Below are 17,229 nucleotides of genomic sequence, written 5' to 3' on the forward strand. Positions count from 1 at the left end.
TGGGTTGTTTATGGCTCAATTCTTCACAGGATTGATAATATACTCTTTAAAAAAATTTTTTTTAGTTGTCAATGGATCTGTATTTTATTTACTTATATGTGATGCTGAGAAGCAAACCCAGTGCATCACAAATGCTAGTCAAGCACTCTACCATTGAGCCACAATCCCAGCCCCAGATAACAAGTGTTAATGGCTGAGACTCTCTTCTTCAACACTGAGTCAAAGCAGTATTTCCCCCTTTCCAAGTTATACCTTAACACTGACCTATAGCAGTCATTAAATATAGTGATCTCAATTGGATTGGCTTTTCTGAAATGACCAACTATACTGATTACTGGCATAAATTTGCTGGAAAGAGATGGAGGAAGAGAGAGGCCTATACTAGACTCTTCATGTGATGGGCAGCATCAGCATCCCTGGAGTTTGCTGAGGTTCAGACTCTCAAGCCCACCTCAGGTCTACCACATCAGAATCTGCATTTTAACAAGCTCTCTGAGTGATTCTTTGTGCATATGCAAGTATAGGGAACATTAATTTAAATGACCTTACAAAATAAGAAACCACCTGCCCTTGTCCTTCTGTGGACTTAATCTCTGTGGCTGATGGGCCTGCACTGCCACAGTGACCGAGCCCTTTCTGTTGTATATAAATCTGTGGCTTTTCATATGAAACATAAACCTATTTTAGTAGCTGGTGTTAGGTAGAAAAGTAGACATTAGCTACCCAGAAGTGGCATATTTCACATTGCCAGTGTGAAAATAGCCAAAGGAGATGGTAATGACTGTGCTTATGGAGCACTCATTCTTTAAAATGCACAACAGATATGTACATGGATTCCAGGCTGCAGTCTACTGTCCTCCTCCCCAGGCAGAATGACAGCTCCTGGGAAGCCTAAGGCAAGGAGCCAGGCAGCTATCACCACCCAAGAGCCTCTAGCCTGGCCTCTGATTTTAACCTCCCTACCATCTTGCCCTTCAATTTTCCCTCTCTCTCAGGAAGGGTCACAGGGGACACTGGATCTCCTTCTGATGGGTCACTATCTGTGTGTGTAATAGAGGTGAGAGTGAACTGGATCATTGTATTTGTGGCTGTCCTTTGATCCTTAATGAAGGGAGAGCTAATTCTATGGGTGAGGGAAACATTTGGAATGGACACTGGGATGCTTTGCTTAAATATGTATTCCCTAAACCAGAGGATATGGTGTTATATACTTTTGGTAGTGTGTTAGAGCCAACTCAGACTGGTTCATGAGAATGGATTGTTACATTTTCAAGATTTTTATGAGTTAGTTGTCTTCATGGTAGCTTGAAACTGACTATGGTGGGAATATTTACACTACAGAAATAAGCAAATGCTACAAATCAACCTGCTCTTTTTGTTTCTGCTAGAGCTGGTTTTGAAGGGTTGATCAGCATGCAATGCATCACACTGAAGGAAAGCAATGTTCTCTTATCCTCCCATCTCCTTGCATGTTCCAAAGCCTCAGAGAGCAAGGGAGGGCAATGCTTTTATGAAGTACCTGGCATATTGTGCCTGATATTTATTGATTTACAAATAGATTATAATTCATGTGGCAGGCAGAGTAATGCCCCCTTATCCCTCCTTCAAATTATAATCCCTACCAATCCCACTATGAATCAGCCTCCTCTTATCAGAGAAAACATTGGGCATTTGGTTTTCTGGGTTTGGCTAACTTCACTTAGCATTATATTCTTCAACTCCATCCATTTACCTGCAAATGACCTGATTTTATTCTCTTTTATTGCTGAGTAATATTCCATTGTGTATATATACCACATTTTCTTTATCTATTAATCTACTGAAGGGCATCTAGGTTGGTTCCACAATTTAGCTATTGTGAATTGTGCTGCTATTAACATTGATGTGGCTGTTTTTAAGTCCTTGGGGTATAGACCAAGGAGTGGGATAGCTGGGCCAAAAGGTGGTTCCATTCCCAGTTTTCCAAGGAATCTCCATTCTGCTTTCCGTATTGGCTGCACCATTTTGTGGTCCCACCAGCAATGTATGAGTGTGCCTTTTCCCCCACATCCTTGCCTACACTTATTGTTGTTGCATAATAGCTGCCATTCTGACTGGAGTGAATTGAAATCTTAGAGTAGTTTTGATTTGCATTTATCTAATTGCTAGAGATGTTTAACATTTAAGATTAGATGAACTCTAGGTAGGACAAAGGGGAGGGAGGGGAAGGGAGGGGCAAGGGGGTAAAATGTACCATAAGTACATGTATGAAGACAGGAATGGTATGAATATACTTTGTATACACCAGAGATAAGAAAAATTGTGCTCTATATGTGTAATATGAATTGTAATACATTCTGCTGCCATATATAACAAATTAAATAAAAAATTTTAAAAATTCTAATCCCTAGAACATAGGAATATGTTATATTACATGGCAAAGAGGAATTAAGTTCACAGATGGAATTAAGGTTGTTAATCAACTGACCTTACATTGGGAGACTTTCCTGCAACCTTTAGGCAGGACCAATATGGTCACAAGAGTCCTTGAAATTGAATGAGGCAGGTAGAGGAGAAAGGAGAGATGACAGACTGAGAAAGAGTCAGTCTTTCTGGCTTTTGAAAGTGGAAGGGTTCATTGGCAAAGGACTGTGGGAGGCCTCTAGAGGAGGAGAAAAGCAAGGAAACTGATTTTCCCCTGGAGTGCCTAGAAGGAAAGCACCTTAATTTTAGTCTGGCAAGACTCATTTTGGGTGGCTGACCTCTAGAAATGTAAGATAATGCATCTGTGTTGTTTAAACAGTTAAGATTGTGTTAAAATTTTTTTTGATATAACAAACATCGGAAACTACTACAACTCGTGGTTTTATAATTATGTATAAATGTCTTTTCCCTTAAATCTATAAAGCAGAGACAATGTTTCTAAAATATTAGGGCAGAGTAAAAGAAAGTCATTAAAAATGAAGACAATGTACCAGAAGCAGGTACTTTCTTTGCCAGTGGATCTTGCCCATAAGTAGACAGGTTTTTGCAAATTCTCACAGCAAGATTTCATCCAAATTTAGTGCTTTGGGAGTAAACCTCCACCATAGCTTCCCCTAATAATCACATTAATGAATGAAGTAATAATTTGATTTTTCTAGGCTTTCATAATATCACAAACCTAAAAAATGAAAACCTCCTTGTCCATGTCAAAGACCTTCCCTACCTCCTGGATTTACATTATTCTGCTCCCATCTCCTTATGTTTAAAATTATATAATACGGTTCTATGTCATTTCCAAATACTCCTAGTTGATTCTGTCAACCTCTTGGGATATCATAACCTCAGAAAGTATAAGAAACCAGCAAGAGATTTGAGTAGCTTCCAAAGCCTCTTGTTCTTCCTGAGAGCTACGGCTGCCCAAGTCTTTGGGAGCCCTGGAAGTCATTGTGCTTTACATAGACACTGAGAAACATTGCTAGTTTCTACCTTATTGTATAGCATTGAAACTAATGAGCAGAATATTAGCAATTCATATTCATCATACATGTTGCTTTTTTATTTCTAGGAAGCAAGTAGTAGCAAGGGCGAATGGTTTAAGAACAACTCTAGGGGTAAACTCAACATTGAGGAAATCATTTCAATATTGTTTGTATAACCTGGGAAATGTTTTCATTTCTGAAAATTCAAGGAACACCAGTGTTTTCAAGAAATATGTTTCCTTCATTCTATGGGGATTTTTGGTGGGTGAATTGGTGGAGGCATTAAGCCTTTGGTTGTTGAAATACAGTAAGATTTCATTAAATCCATGAGGATGGAATGGGAACTCTCAAATGCAGATGTGGTACCAAGAATATAGGTTGCTAGCTTCTCTGTTCTTTACTTTCTTCTTTTTTAAAATGAGTATAGCAATAGAATTAAAGGTTGCAAAATATACAAAGCTCTTAATACAATGCCGAGTACTTAGTGAGCACTTAATAATGTGTTCTAACCTAATTATAAAAGTGAAGAAGTGCTTTAACACTATCTCATTTCAATCTAGTATATTGACCTCTTGGAAGGAAGGAGTGAAGAAGATAATTCTTATTTAATACTTGAATTGGATGGGTTCAGTTATTTATTTGTTTACAGTACTGGGGATTGGACCCAAGGCCTCATGCATGGTAGGTAAGCACTCTTCCTGTAAGTTAAATCAACAGCCCTTCAAAAATTTTATTTTACTTTGAGATTGGGTTTAAGTTGCCAAGGGTGGCCTCAAATTTATGATCCTCCTGCCCTAGCCCCCCAGTAACTGGCATTACAGGGGTGTGTCACCAAGCCTGGCTCAATTTCTTCATTTCTGTTAAATCCACATGAATGGGGTTGCTGGGAAAAAATCCACACAGCCTTTTTTGGCCACTCTGGGTTTCTGGGCTTCCATCTCAGCTAGGTGTTTAACAATGTCCAAAGTCTAGCATTTTTCCTTTGTATTCTAGGCCCAGCCTTAGTTACCAAGATCTTTGCTCACTTTACCTTCTTTGTTTTCTCTCCTTTATTTTCAGCACATGGCTTCATTGACCACTTCATAGGAAAGAAAGGCCCATTAGCCTTTAATATCTTTTCTTTTCTTTCTGTTCCCTTATTCCTTTTTGTTCGTTTGTTTTGTTTTGGTACCAGATATTTAACTCAGGGGCACTGAGCCACATCCCCAGCCCTATTTTGTATTTTAGTTAGAGACAGGGTCTCACTGAGTTGCTTAGCTTTTACTTTTGCTGATGCTGGCTTTGAACTCGCGATCCTCCTGCCTCAGCCTCCCGAGGCTCTGGCATTACAGACGTGTGCCACCATACATGGCTTGTTTTCTTACTCTTTGCTGCTTCTATCCCCATTCCCATTTTAAGAAGGTGCCTTTCCTTCTTAAAGGAAGGAAAAGATGGATTCTTCCACCTTTTGTTCACCATCTCCTCTTTCCTCCCATCTCCCCAGGGACCATGCATCTCTTAATTAAGCCCTTTTTCTTTCTTGTTTTTTTTTTCCTCTCAGTATATATTCATACTTGGGTGAACCTTAACAAATAGCATCTCTCTATTCTAATCCACTTTCAACTTCTATGCCCCAAACGCCATGGGTCAATGTCTTAAAAGACTTCTCTACCACCAAATTTTGTTTCCAAATGTCAGTTTGTAGACTCACTCTTTTTCAGTCACTGGAACCAAGGAATCTGTTTTAGGATAGTATTCCCTAGGTTGATGTTGTCCTTAGCTGGCTTATGAACTCAACTTCTCTGACTTCTTTAGTTCCTTAGTGGGATGAATTTGGCTTCTATATCTAATATAGATCTAACCAAAATCACCATGATGTTCTTAATTGAAAAATCCAATGGAGATACTTAACAGTTTGTAGCTATTAATTATTAAATATTCTGTCCTTTAATCTATCCCTCTCTATTTTCTCTGGATCCTTTTATCCATTTGTTTTCCCTCTATGGATATTTCAAGAGGTCCATTTTTGGTCTCTGATATCTCCATTGGTCTCTGATATCTTTGTGCTTACACCTCTTATCCTTAGGTGAAAGCTAAGTTTAAGGCTTTAGCCATTGCTCATGCTGATGGTTTCTGAGGTTCATGTCTTCAGGCCAGAACATATATCTGAATCTCAGAACCATATATCATAGTACATATTTGGGATTTCTGCCTAGATGTTCACACCTGTGCCTCAGAGCCTTTGGATTCAAATTGAACTCATGCCTTCGTGTTGACTCTCTATGTGATTGTCTTCCCGTTTTCTTACTCATCCCATCTACAACTGTACCTGTTACTTCTGTCCCTTCCATTTTTCTCTACTGTTTTTTCCCTTTCCATCCCTGCTGCCCCAATTGAGGTCTCTCATAATTTCTGACTTGGATTGTGGTGAGAACCACTTGTGTCCTCTCACATTGGTAGTCCTTTCTGCAGCTTATCTTCCGGGTTGCTACCTGAGTGAGTGGCTTACTGTGCTGCTTACAATAATTTAATGGCTTACCACTGCCTTTGGTGAAGTCCAGACTCCTTTGTTGAACATATAAATTCCTTCATCATTTGCATCTTCTTACTTTCCCAACCATATCTTCCACCCGTCTCTTCACACACACCTTTCAATTTATCCTTGAACTTCTTGGAATTCCCTGAACTGGCATATTCTCTGATGTCTTGAAGACACTGTAAATTCTGGGATTGTGCTTTTCTTATCCAGAGACATTGTTGGCCTATCATTGCCTTTGTACAAAAAAAAAAAAAAAAAAACAAAAAAAACAAACAACAACAACAACAAAAAACCTGGTTCTTCAATCCAGGTGGTCCATTTTGTGGGTGCTCAGACTGGTGATAAATGGCAACTTTATGAGACAAAGAAAGACACATCCTTAGTGTTCAAGCAGGCCCTTTCTGGGGAGCAAGTCCTGATGAGCTAAATGCTAGCTTTCTTTTTGGCTTTCTGGCCCCTCTGCTGGAACCCTCTTGAGTAGTGGGCAACAGGTGTGCAATGAAGTGAAGGTTTGCACCATCTTCTTCTCACGCTTGGAAAACTGTTGCTTGTTTTAAGATTGGTCTCTACCTATGATTTTTTATTTCTCCTTATACCTAAGGGTTTTGTCCTTTGATTTTGCCATCAGCACCTTAGAAAATCTAAAGAAAGTTCTAAGTACAGTCTCCATAAAAAAGACATTCTCCTAGGTGAAGTTCAGTCATGAACCTGAGCTTAGAAGCCACATTCTGAATGTTGTTCTTGGCTCTTGTGTCTGGGATGGAACCTGCCACTTAGTAGGCTCAGAGTGAACATGGAAACAGTGAGTATTTCCTGACCATCTGCTTTTGTATTTTTTCCGTGTGTTCATATTACTTCACTTGCAAACTGCTTTCCCTAATATACTTAACATACTTCCTTCGTTGCTTTCTTGTCCATATCCTGAGCTAGACTTTGAAATTTCCAGGGTAGTCACAGCTTTTTCATAGCTGCATTACTAGCATCTAACAGCACAAAGCATATAATAGGCATTAAATAAATGTTTGTTGAATAAATGAGATTCAGTGACATTAAATGATTTGCTTAAGTTCACTCAGTGATGGTGAACTGGAGAAAACATGATTCCATCTTTTCTTCATTTGGATCTCTTGCTCTCAAATGGGTTATTTTGCATTTGTATATGTGCATAAGTATGTTTGGATGAGGACTTAAATGGAAAGCAATAAACAATCTGACTAAATCTAAGTATTTGGATTAGTACAGTAAAATCAGTGCCTAGGTTGGTAGGTACTGAATACAGATTCTCAAATACTCCAGGGTTTTGCAAAATCTTTCTCTTCTGATGAGGGATAGACAGACTTTCCTTGGATAAAATTTAGCTACCGTCCAACAGTTTTGTGAGTTGGAATCTACTGGTGAAGAGAATAAAAACAGTTTTCTCAATTCCTGACCTTGCTGAAGGACCCAGCCTTTGTCTCTAGACACTTGTGTGACTTTCTCATTGTTCTCAAAGGAGTGTGCCTAACATTGGTTTCATCAGCACCTACTGCTTGCTTGCTGTCCTTCACACTTTCAATTATTTTCCTGTAGGGGATGCAGGGATCTTGTCATTAAGTGACCACCTTTGTTCTCATGATCGAGGACTTTATCCAGACTGAAATCATGTTTACTTGGTTTTATAATTTTCCATTAGTTATTTTCCTAGAATTGTTTCTTTAACAATCCAATTGCTTCCATTATAATTGCTTCCCTTTAACTCTAGTAAATTTCCTACAGTTATTTCCTAAAACTAAAGCGGTTTTCATTTTGCCTGTCAAAATGGCAAAGTTCTGTGTGAATAAAGACCTTCATGGAAATGAACAATATGAACAGTTTTCCCTCTCTTTGAAAGATGGAGCCAAACTTAGAGTTTAAGAGTGATGATTTCCATTATTGTCTTTTTAAGGGTCTTCCTCTGGGCAAATCCATTTTTTAAAAAATTAAAACCAGCTGCTTGCTCTCTTGGATTCATATAAAATTTCACATTTCTCCTGTGTTGTAAACTTGTTTCAACTCCCTATTAAATTTGTTGTCTAAGAATTTTACTTATTTTTCTTAGGCAAGGTTAAAAAAAAATGACAGCTGTGTCATGGTGAACAAAAAGCAAATGTTCTGGGTTATTTAAATTGGATTAAAATGTGCCAGAGCCATGGTAGCAGTAATATCAAATATGAAGTTCTTTTCTCTCTAGGCTCTCTAAACAGCTAATTAAAAAAATAAAAGAACTCTTTTTATGCAAGTGGATGGCTTTTTAAGGACAGGTTCTGTTCAGTCTCTCAACAGCTTTAAGTGTTTGATTCTAAGTCAGAAGGGAGTTGAGTTGGCTTATTGAAAATCTTTTCCTGAATGCGTTAGTAGAAAGTGGGTGTACGCATAAATTTTGAATGAACTATTTAACCATTTATTATAATCTTAAGTAAACATAGTTGGTATGGAAATTTTATGTTTTCATTAGAATATTTTGAAAACACTGCTTTAAAATGTTGCTATCATTTGAACTAAAATAAAAATGTGCAATGATGATTCTGTGATCATATAGTTGGGAGAGGGGAAGAACTTAGGGCTCCTGGCTTTCTGTGAAGTGGCTGTGGGTTCTGGGAGGGGATAATTTTGGAGCTTCTGGAAGGGAACCATATTAGACCACATTGGACTGTTGGGTCACTGGGACCTAAGGATTTTGGACCTTGGATAATTTCAACATTATATTCTACCTACATCTTCCTTAATAGATTACATTTTGATCTTTGCAATTTCAGAGCAATAAGCTAGAGGAGAAAAAGCAAGTTCAAGAAAAACTCAGAAGAGAAGCATTCAGAGAACATCACCAATAGTAAGTTTATGTTTTCAGAACTTTGTACATTTATAGGCATATCATTCATTCATTTAGCTTTTAAGTTCTAGGTGTTGGTAACTTTGCAAACACCTGGCATTGGATTAATGGCTGCTAATATTATGTAATTGAACTCTGTCATCATGTGATGATCTAAGATTGGAGACATCTATATTCATCAGAGTGTGTTCTAGGAGTCACTTAGCATTAATACTACCAAATTTGAAAAATTCACCACTAAAAGTGTCTTGGAAGGTCTGTTTCTTTGGTGATCTAGCGTGCTTCTAATTATATTGACTTCCAATGTATTGATACAGGGACGGAGCTGTTTGAAATGAAATGCTGAAGTAGAATCTAAACTAACTAGGGATTTATCCAGTGGACTGAGGCTTATTATACTATTGCATGCTGTCTACTCAGAAACTGCAGTCATTTAGCAATTATTGTCAAAACTCCCAATTGGTGGTCATACATCAAAATAATTTTCTATTATACCAAACTAGTTTTCACTGGAAAACGGATGACCTGCTTACCAGTGAGGGGTCTTAAGTAGAGGACTGGGAAGTTGAATGAATCCTCTGTCTGGAGAATTTGAATCAGGGCAAGGTGAAGGATGAAAGATTCTTGGAATTTTCAAATATTGGGGGTTGTGTGTCCAGCCTCCTTTCTTTCATGATCTTCTAGCTTTTGGAGTTTGTGTTTCACTAAACACTAAAGATCAGTCGCCCTTTTTCTGTAAAGAAGAAAAAAAGTTTTGCCCTCAGCCACCTCCCACACTATCAGTGGAGTCGAATTCAATTACACGCACATTTCACTCTTGCTCTTTCTTCTGCTTATCGTGAAAGCTCCAGTTAACCAGGAAGAAGAGAAGCTGGCTAAAAATGAGAAGTATCTCAAATTGATTTTTAAAGGCTATTGAGAAACACAAGAAGAGGAATATATGTGTGAGTTTTTTTTTTCTTTTAAGAGCATTGTGTTTTGAATTACTTTTGAAATTAAAAGGCCAATAGCTCATGAAATGAATGACCATTACATAGCTACCAATATGAAAGGGACTTCTTAGAATAGGTGGAGCCTCCCTGTAACAAGTCTTTATCACAATTTCTTAGAACCAGTTCATGGTGGGGAAAAAAAATCTAGGAAAGCTGTTAGAATTTTAACAGCACAAAGATTTTACAAGACCAACTAGACTATCTGCCCTCCACCCCCAAGTTAGATTCTCCTGAAGCTGTCAAATGAAAGAACACAAAATAGAAACCCAAATAAGAAATTCTTTCAAATGAGTCAATACCCTGCTAGTTTCAGCATGCTGTGATGTGTGGTTCAAACAGCAGACCAGGAACGGTGTGTTTTTCCTGTAGAGAAGGCAACCATGGACTTGAGTAGACTGTAAATCCAAGTTGCTGGAGAAAAAGCACATGATGGCCACCTGGGGCACCACCAGGAGAATCTTAATGTGCCCTTTCTTCACACCTTGTTCCTGACTCCGTTCATTTGCTTCTGATTATTTTTAGCGTTGTCAATTATTTAGCTAACAGGGAGAAAACTAGGCTTTTTTGACATCCAAAGGGACTCTCCTGAGTGTAATAATGAAGGCAGTTTATTGAATGCCTGTGAGGTTGCTTTCTAATTGTACACATTAATCTGCCCATGCAAGTTGGCTGAAAATACACAAGCAGATTGCACATGCAGATGGAGCACACAGGATGGTTTTTATGAAAAGACCTCTGGAATGTACTTCTGCAGCACTGTCTTTTCCTTAAAAATCGAATGACTGTGACTATTTCAATTGGCGGCTGAGAGCGGACCAGATTAATGATGCATTAAGTCTGCCATTCCGACTGGGGACAGATTCGATATCACAATTCAGAATTAGTTCTAGGATTCTTGAGCCTGAAAGCAGAGGGTAGGAAGGGGCATTTAACCTTGGTACAGTTTTCACCATGATTTTTCATCTCTGTACCTATTTACCACTTAGAAAAATTCAAATGTGATGTTTTTTCAGGATGGTGTTCCCTATTAGTCAATATTATTGGTAGATGCAAAAAATCTGAGGTAACAGTTGATAAACTTCTTCTTTATTTAAATCAAAGAGAAGATGTGACCCAGGTTATTTAAAATATTGGGTAAAATAAATCCCAGCATTTAAATTTTTAAATGGCAATTTGTTTGTAGGGGTGTGGTCATCTTTCTGATTGTGTGCTTTTGGATTCATGTTAGATGTGTTTGGATTTTGAGTGATGGGGCTCCGGTAGGATGTAAGATTGTACAGATGCAATTTACATACAAGTGTTAGGGAAAATGGTATTCTTTTAAGAATTTTCTGGAGGAATCAGGTTTGACTGTTTTAAGCATTTAAAATTGTAGTTCATATCTAATAACCATTTAACATAATAGATTCTACATTTATCTAAGTTAAAAGTACAAAGTATTTGGCTCTTTTAAATCCAAGTAATAAAAAAGCTGCTATATAACTGAGAACATGCAGAATGTCAAGCTCAGCAGTAATCATGTAGACTTTTTTTTCCTTTAATTTTCAGATCAACCCCATTAGACATGTATCATCCCTATGTTACAGGGGGAGGTTTGGGTAATCAGATATTTCCAAAGTCAGAGATAGTAAGTGATGCAGTCAAATCAGGTCCTGAGATTTGGGGAATTGGGGAAAATAGATAATTTAGGGGTGTGTTATATTTTGAAGGTCAGTAACCAAGCATAAGTTGGGGGTGAGGAGCACTGTCAACAGGGGTACCTGTGGTGAGAACTACTGGAGAGGGTGGGTCAACTCAGAGAGAAAGATTGGCAAAGTTGACTTCTGTTTTTCCCCACCAAAATCTAAATTTTGTGTACATTAAGCAAAAAGAGAGGCTGAGGAAATAAGTCTATTTCCTCTTCATTCATCACATAGAAATGTGGTCCTCTGCCCAGTCTCAACCCTGGGTTAGTATCACTATTAATCTTCCTGGAGGATGGATGGGCTTTCATAACTTCTCTTGGGTATACTCTTCTCCCGAGTACAGTTTCCAGCATTGTTTCTGGGAGATAAGGGACTCAGTTCTTAAAACCTTAGTTGGGAAAAACTCTTGGAATCAAGCCCATTCCTAAACAGGAACTTCATATTTCTGAACTGCCAACCCCACCCCCACCCCCCCACCCCGCCCCCTCCAGCTCAGCCCATGGAATGTAATGTTGGGACGTTTTCTGCCATCAGAACCATCTATCTCTTTTACTTTCACTTGAATAATTGTGTGCTTAGTTCCTCAGAGGCACATCTTCATCTATTTTAGTTTCTTAGAGCGGAGAATCCAAACAGGTCTGCTGAATATGCACACTTTGGCCCCAAGTTTGCTTTCTAATATGCTCACAAAACTTCTAATGCCCTTCGTGGGAACTTCTGGAAGACACTCGAGAGCTAAATGGCTCCCTTATCCATATGGTAAGCTTAAATCCAACCTTGACTTTCATAATTTAAGCAAGGTGAACAGAAAGTCATCCTATTCATAACTTCGTAGCTTATGCTAATGAAGCAAACTTATAGATATAAAAATCCCATATCTATTTTGTTCAGAATGAGGCTGAACAGCTTATGAGAAATTTGGTCCAAGGAAATCCCTAACTATTGAATGTTAAATAAGGTTGCCTGTTAAGATCATATCAAAATTTCCACTCACTATCAATTCTTCTTGCAGATATTCTAATGTTAATGTTAACTCATTTCATTCCCTCTGGCACCACCCTTGTGTTGGCATTTGTCACATGCCACTTGGAATTGTGGTCTGTGTCTCTGTGTTTCCTGGTCAAACCCCTAGACTACTGAAATGGTTGCTATCTTTGTCATCAGTCTCTTCTCTTCATCACCTCATGTTTTTATTCAGGTCTAATACTCTAAAACACAGTTTGGTCATGTCATTCCCTTGTTCCAAAATACTTGATTATTTACTATTCCTGTTGCCTCTTAAATAAATTCCAAATTCCTGGGCCACACTTTGGGGAAACATGGAGCACCTTAGGAAGAGGTCAGAGGGGATTTAAAGCTATGGATCTGGGTCAGGTGGCTTGGGGGAGGGTTTAAGGAAGCAGAGCTTTGCCCTTGATCCCTATCTGCAAATAGGGATCATTATATGGCTATGTATCTTAAAATCAATCTTTATTTAAAAGGGGGGGAATACTGAAGTGAGACTTCTGCTGTCATTGATAAAGCAGCAGTAGTCACTCCCAGTAGCCAGCATTTGGGGCTATTTGGTCACCATTGTGGTTTGCAGAAGGTTCGTTTGCTTTTCCACATTCAGACATGTTATAGAGTGGTCTTTCTTTTGTCATAATTCATCAGTCACATAGTGACCTCTTCTAAGGTTGATGTCATGTGTCATTGCTCACTTTTAATAAGAGCCATGAGTGCCAGATCAGTTCTCATCTTTCTCAGCATGTAATTATAACTAATAAGAGATGAAAGTTGACCAGTATCTTATTTGTACAATATTTTGTTCTAATTATCTTGTCACAGGAACTTAGTACCATTGAAAGTTTCCTCTTGGAAGGGCAGGGGATCTGGGGCTAGACTGTCTGGGTTCAAACACTTTTTTCCTTATTAGTTGAAGAACTTTTTAAAACCTCTTGGAGCCTTTTTCCTCATGTGTAGCATGATGTGGGGAGTAGTAGCTGCTAATTCCTAAGACTGACTGATACAGTTCACATAAGAGACTGAGCATAGCACTCAGAGAGAGATGCTGAACCTAGTAAACTCCCAGGACAGCAAAGGAAGAAGTAAAGAGAAGAGGTGACTTTGGCCTTTGCCCCAAAGCATATACTGTGAGAATCTCTTTTTGAGACATGAGATTCACTAAGGCAGCCCTGGGGCCAGAAAGTGCTCCTGGTAAACTGTCACACCTGGGTGAGTGTGTGGTCCCATCTCAGAGTTACGCCACCCGCACAGCCAACTTTATTGCTCCTATAAGCCTTATTGAAAAAAGAAAAAGTTAACAGAGAACAAACTGTAGCCTAACAGATAACCCAAGATTTAGGAAGACATGAGATGCCAGAACTATTTTGAACAAAAAAGATAGTGATATTTATTTAAAAAATGTGATTAGTTTTCCTTCTTTAAAATAAGAATCAACAGGGTCATGTTAATATCATGGAGGATGTTGAAACTAGAAGAGCCACAAAGAAGAGAGAAGGTTATGAACTACATTCATTAGCTAATTCTCAATAGTATTCTTCCTTTGCTGCATGAAGAAGGCTTGTAAATTCTAAATATTAATAGAAAAATAATTATATTGTAATATGTTTAATTATATGTTAACTATATGTAATAATAGGATATATTACATAAAACATGAGAAATAAATAACATGCAAATTTGATCATTATAACAAAAGACATGAAGTGAAATTTTTTGAGAGAGAGAGAATTTTTAAATATTTTTTTATTTTTTAGTTTTTGGTGGACACAACATCTTTATTTTATTTTTATGTGGTGCTGAGGATCGAACCCAGTGCCCTGTGCATGCCAGGCAAGCGTGCTTCCGCTTGAACCACATCCCCACCCCAAAGTGAAATTTTTATAATAAAATATAAGAAGAAAACAAAACATTAAATTCAACAAATTAACACTTACAATTAAGGTATGTAAGCTAGGTTTCCTTACTAAAAGACAAGCTCTTACACTGTATTAAAAACAAGCAAATATGTATGGTATCACAAAACATATTTATAAAATGAGAATTAAAAACAAAGGCATTGGAAAAATATATATGTAAATTCTAATAAAATAGAGCAGATGTAGCAATATTAATACAAGGTAAATTTAATTCAAGGTGAAAAGCATTCAAAAAGATAAAGTATATTTTATTAAGATAAAATGCATAATTCAAAAGACAATATGAATCATAAGTCTTTACCAACATAGATTTGAAATATATAGGACAAAAATTAGACAAAAACTGTCAAGTCTCCAGTGTACACTATGCATTTGCCAATTTTTTTCTTTTATTTAGTTAATTCTCAATAGAAATGAACAACATTACAAAGCTCATGACATATCATATTTCATACATTAGATTGAAGTGGGTTATGAATGTTGTGAACAACCAATAAAAAAAATAAAAAAAAAAGAAATGAACAGATCAAGTGAAACAAAAAATGACATAAGGATTAAAGGAACTGAAAAATAATGACTATGCATGATTATATAGACATAGTTATGAAATATTGTACCCAGTGTATGAAAAAAATATACTTCATACCAACTTAATTACCACAACAGTGGCCATGACAAAGCCTCAAATACTGTCAGTAAATTCCCCTAAATCCCCCTGAATTCTAGAAAGTCACAGTCCCTGAGAAAAATGAAATAAAATTAGAAATTAAGCAATAAGACATTTTAAAGTCTATCCACTTAAACAATTTAGATACCCATTTAAAAGACTAGCAGGAAAAAATTTGAAACCAAAATTTAAATTTCTTTGATATAAAAGAATAAAACCTTTAAAGCTGTGGTAGGTCTAACAAAGCATTTTTGCCATTATAACCAATATTTAAATAGGTTCAATGAATGTTACAGTCTATAAGTAGATCCATTATTATTTGGGAACTTAGCACTTAGGACTTTTCAACTCAATGTTAACAGGATGGACAATTTGGCAAATTGTATTGAATCAACATAATTAGAATGTGATGATGAATGATCTTATAATTTTAGGATAGCAACTCCTTTGTAAGCAATACACAAATCTCAGAAAATGGACTTAAGTACATGAAATATTTTTAGATTTATGATGGAATACAAAGAGAAAAGAAATTTACCAATAAGTGATAATCCAAGAGAAAATATTTGCCTCAGACATAATGAATAATGACTCAATTTCACAAATAACTCTTTACCAAATAATAAGAAAAAGACAAATCTAGAAAAATTGGCAAAATACTAGAACAAGAAGTTAAAACGGCACAAATATGAATCGATGAAAATGTTCAGAGGAACATAAATGCAATTTATTACACAGGCAAGAAATCAATGTATTGAGACTACCTAGCATGAGGAAAGGTGCTTTTATTTATTAATTGAATAATGAGCACTCAGTGTGTCTCAGGCACTATGTAGGTTCTGAGTATATAATATGAATAGAGCAAATGTGGCTCCAGGACCAAATATGGAAATTCAGATGTTAAGGTGACAAAGAACTATGTTGGACAACAGACTCTAATAATTCTGACAGGAACATAGTGGTAAAGGTAGGATTATAAAAGATTAAGAATGAATAGATTGTGAAGGGAAAGTATCTTTAGTATGAGAGGAAATACCTGATTTATAGATAAAATTGCATTGAATTAAAATGAAAAGAAGAACCCAGCTATGCTGAGAGCCAAGGAAGAAAGTTCTTGACAAGGATCAGCATGTAGTATTTCAATAATCTGAAAGGATGCTGGTGTATTTGGGTTAATGTAAATAAAGGAGAAGAAATCATGAGGTTGACAAGAGGGACAGCAGCCAGACAGAAAAGGCGGATCACGCAGGCTGTTGCATAGAATCTGGATTTTATTCCAGTCACAGAGGAGAAGCATAAGAAGCTTCTTATATATTTTTTTCATTTTGAGGAAGTGACTACTCTTATTGCTGTGTTGAGAGTAGATTTGAGGAAGCAAGAGTAGAAATGGAAAGACTATTGAAGATGTTACTGACATGGTCCAGTTAAAGGTTGATTTGGGTGATGTCAAGTCAGAGAAAAAAATATACATATTGTATGGGAAAATCAATAGAACATGTTGGTTTGAGGGATGAGGAAGGAGGAAGAAATAAGGATGGTTCCCAGCTGACTTGATCTACTGAATGTATAGTGATGCCAAGCACCAAGAAGGGAACTGTTAGGAGAGGACCAAAGTTTGGGTAGAAAAGTATCAAAAGTTTAATTTAATTTTTTATTTATTAATTTGTTAAATTATTTTTTTCTCAAAAGTTTAACTTTAAATGTGATAAATTGGAGATATCTGAGAGATAACAAATGGGAAATTGTACATAAAAATTTGGTCTTTGCAAGCAAGTATGTGTGTGAGATAAAAATTTTAAAATTATTAGCATGTAAATAGATAAAATCATTTAAATTATAGATTTGAGGAGTAGCCCAGGATTAAATATGGAGGAATTCTATCTTTTAGAATTTAAGTGGATGTGAAAGAACATTGAGAGGCAGGGTAAGTCAACAAGTGTGATGTCCCAGAAATCAAGACAGAAAGGTTGAATGAGAAGAAGCCCAGTGGAGATGGCTAAAGGAAGTCATCTGTGATCCTGACAGGATTGATTTGGTTATGATGGGGGGGATGCAGCCTGATTGGATTGGACTTGAGAATAAATAGAGATTTGGAAATAGTGATGGCATTTATCAGCTCTTGAGTTATTTGAGAAGGAGAGCAATGAAATGAGAC

At 37.0% G+C, this 17,229-nt stretch overlaps 1 pseudogene across 1 annotated transcript in view; it reads left to right on the plus strand.

Annotated features, from left to right (window-relative positions):
- The window catches only part of LOC113178067 (epithelial-stromal interaction protein 1-like), a 96,160-nt pseudogene that overhangs the window by 25,940 nt on the left and 52,991 nt on the right, over positions 1-17,229 (plus strand). The window contains exon 6 of the transcript XR_013343281.1: positions 8,736-8,809. The product of XR_013343281.1 is annotated as an epithelial-stromal interaction protein 1-like (transcript). The remainder of the gene's footprint in view (positions 1-8,735; positions 8,810-17,229) is intronic.

This window comes from Urocitellus parryii, chromosome 2, assembly GCF_045843805.1.
Source record: "Urocitellus parryii isolate mUroPar1 chromosome 2, mUroPar1.hap1, whole genome shotgun sequence".
Taxonomy (NCBI): domain Eukaryota; kingdom Metazoa; phylum Chordata; class Mammalia; order Rodentia; family Sciuridae; genus Urocitellus; species Urocitellus parryii.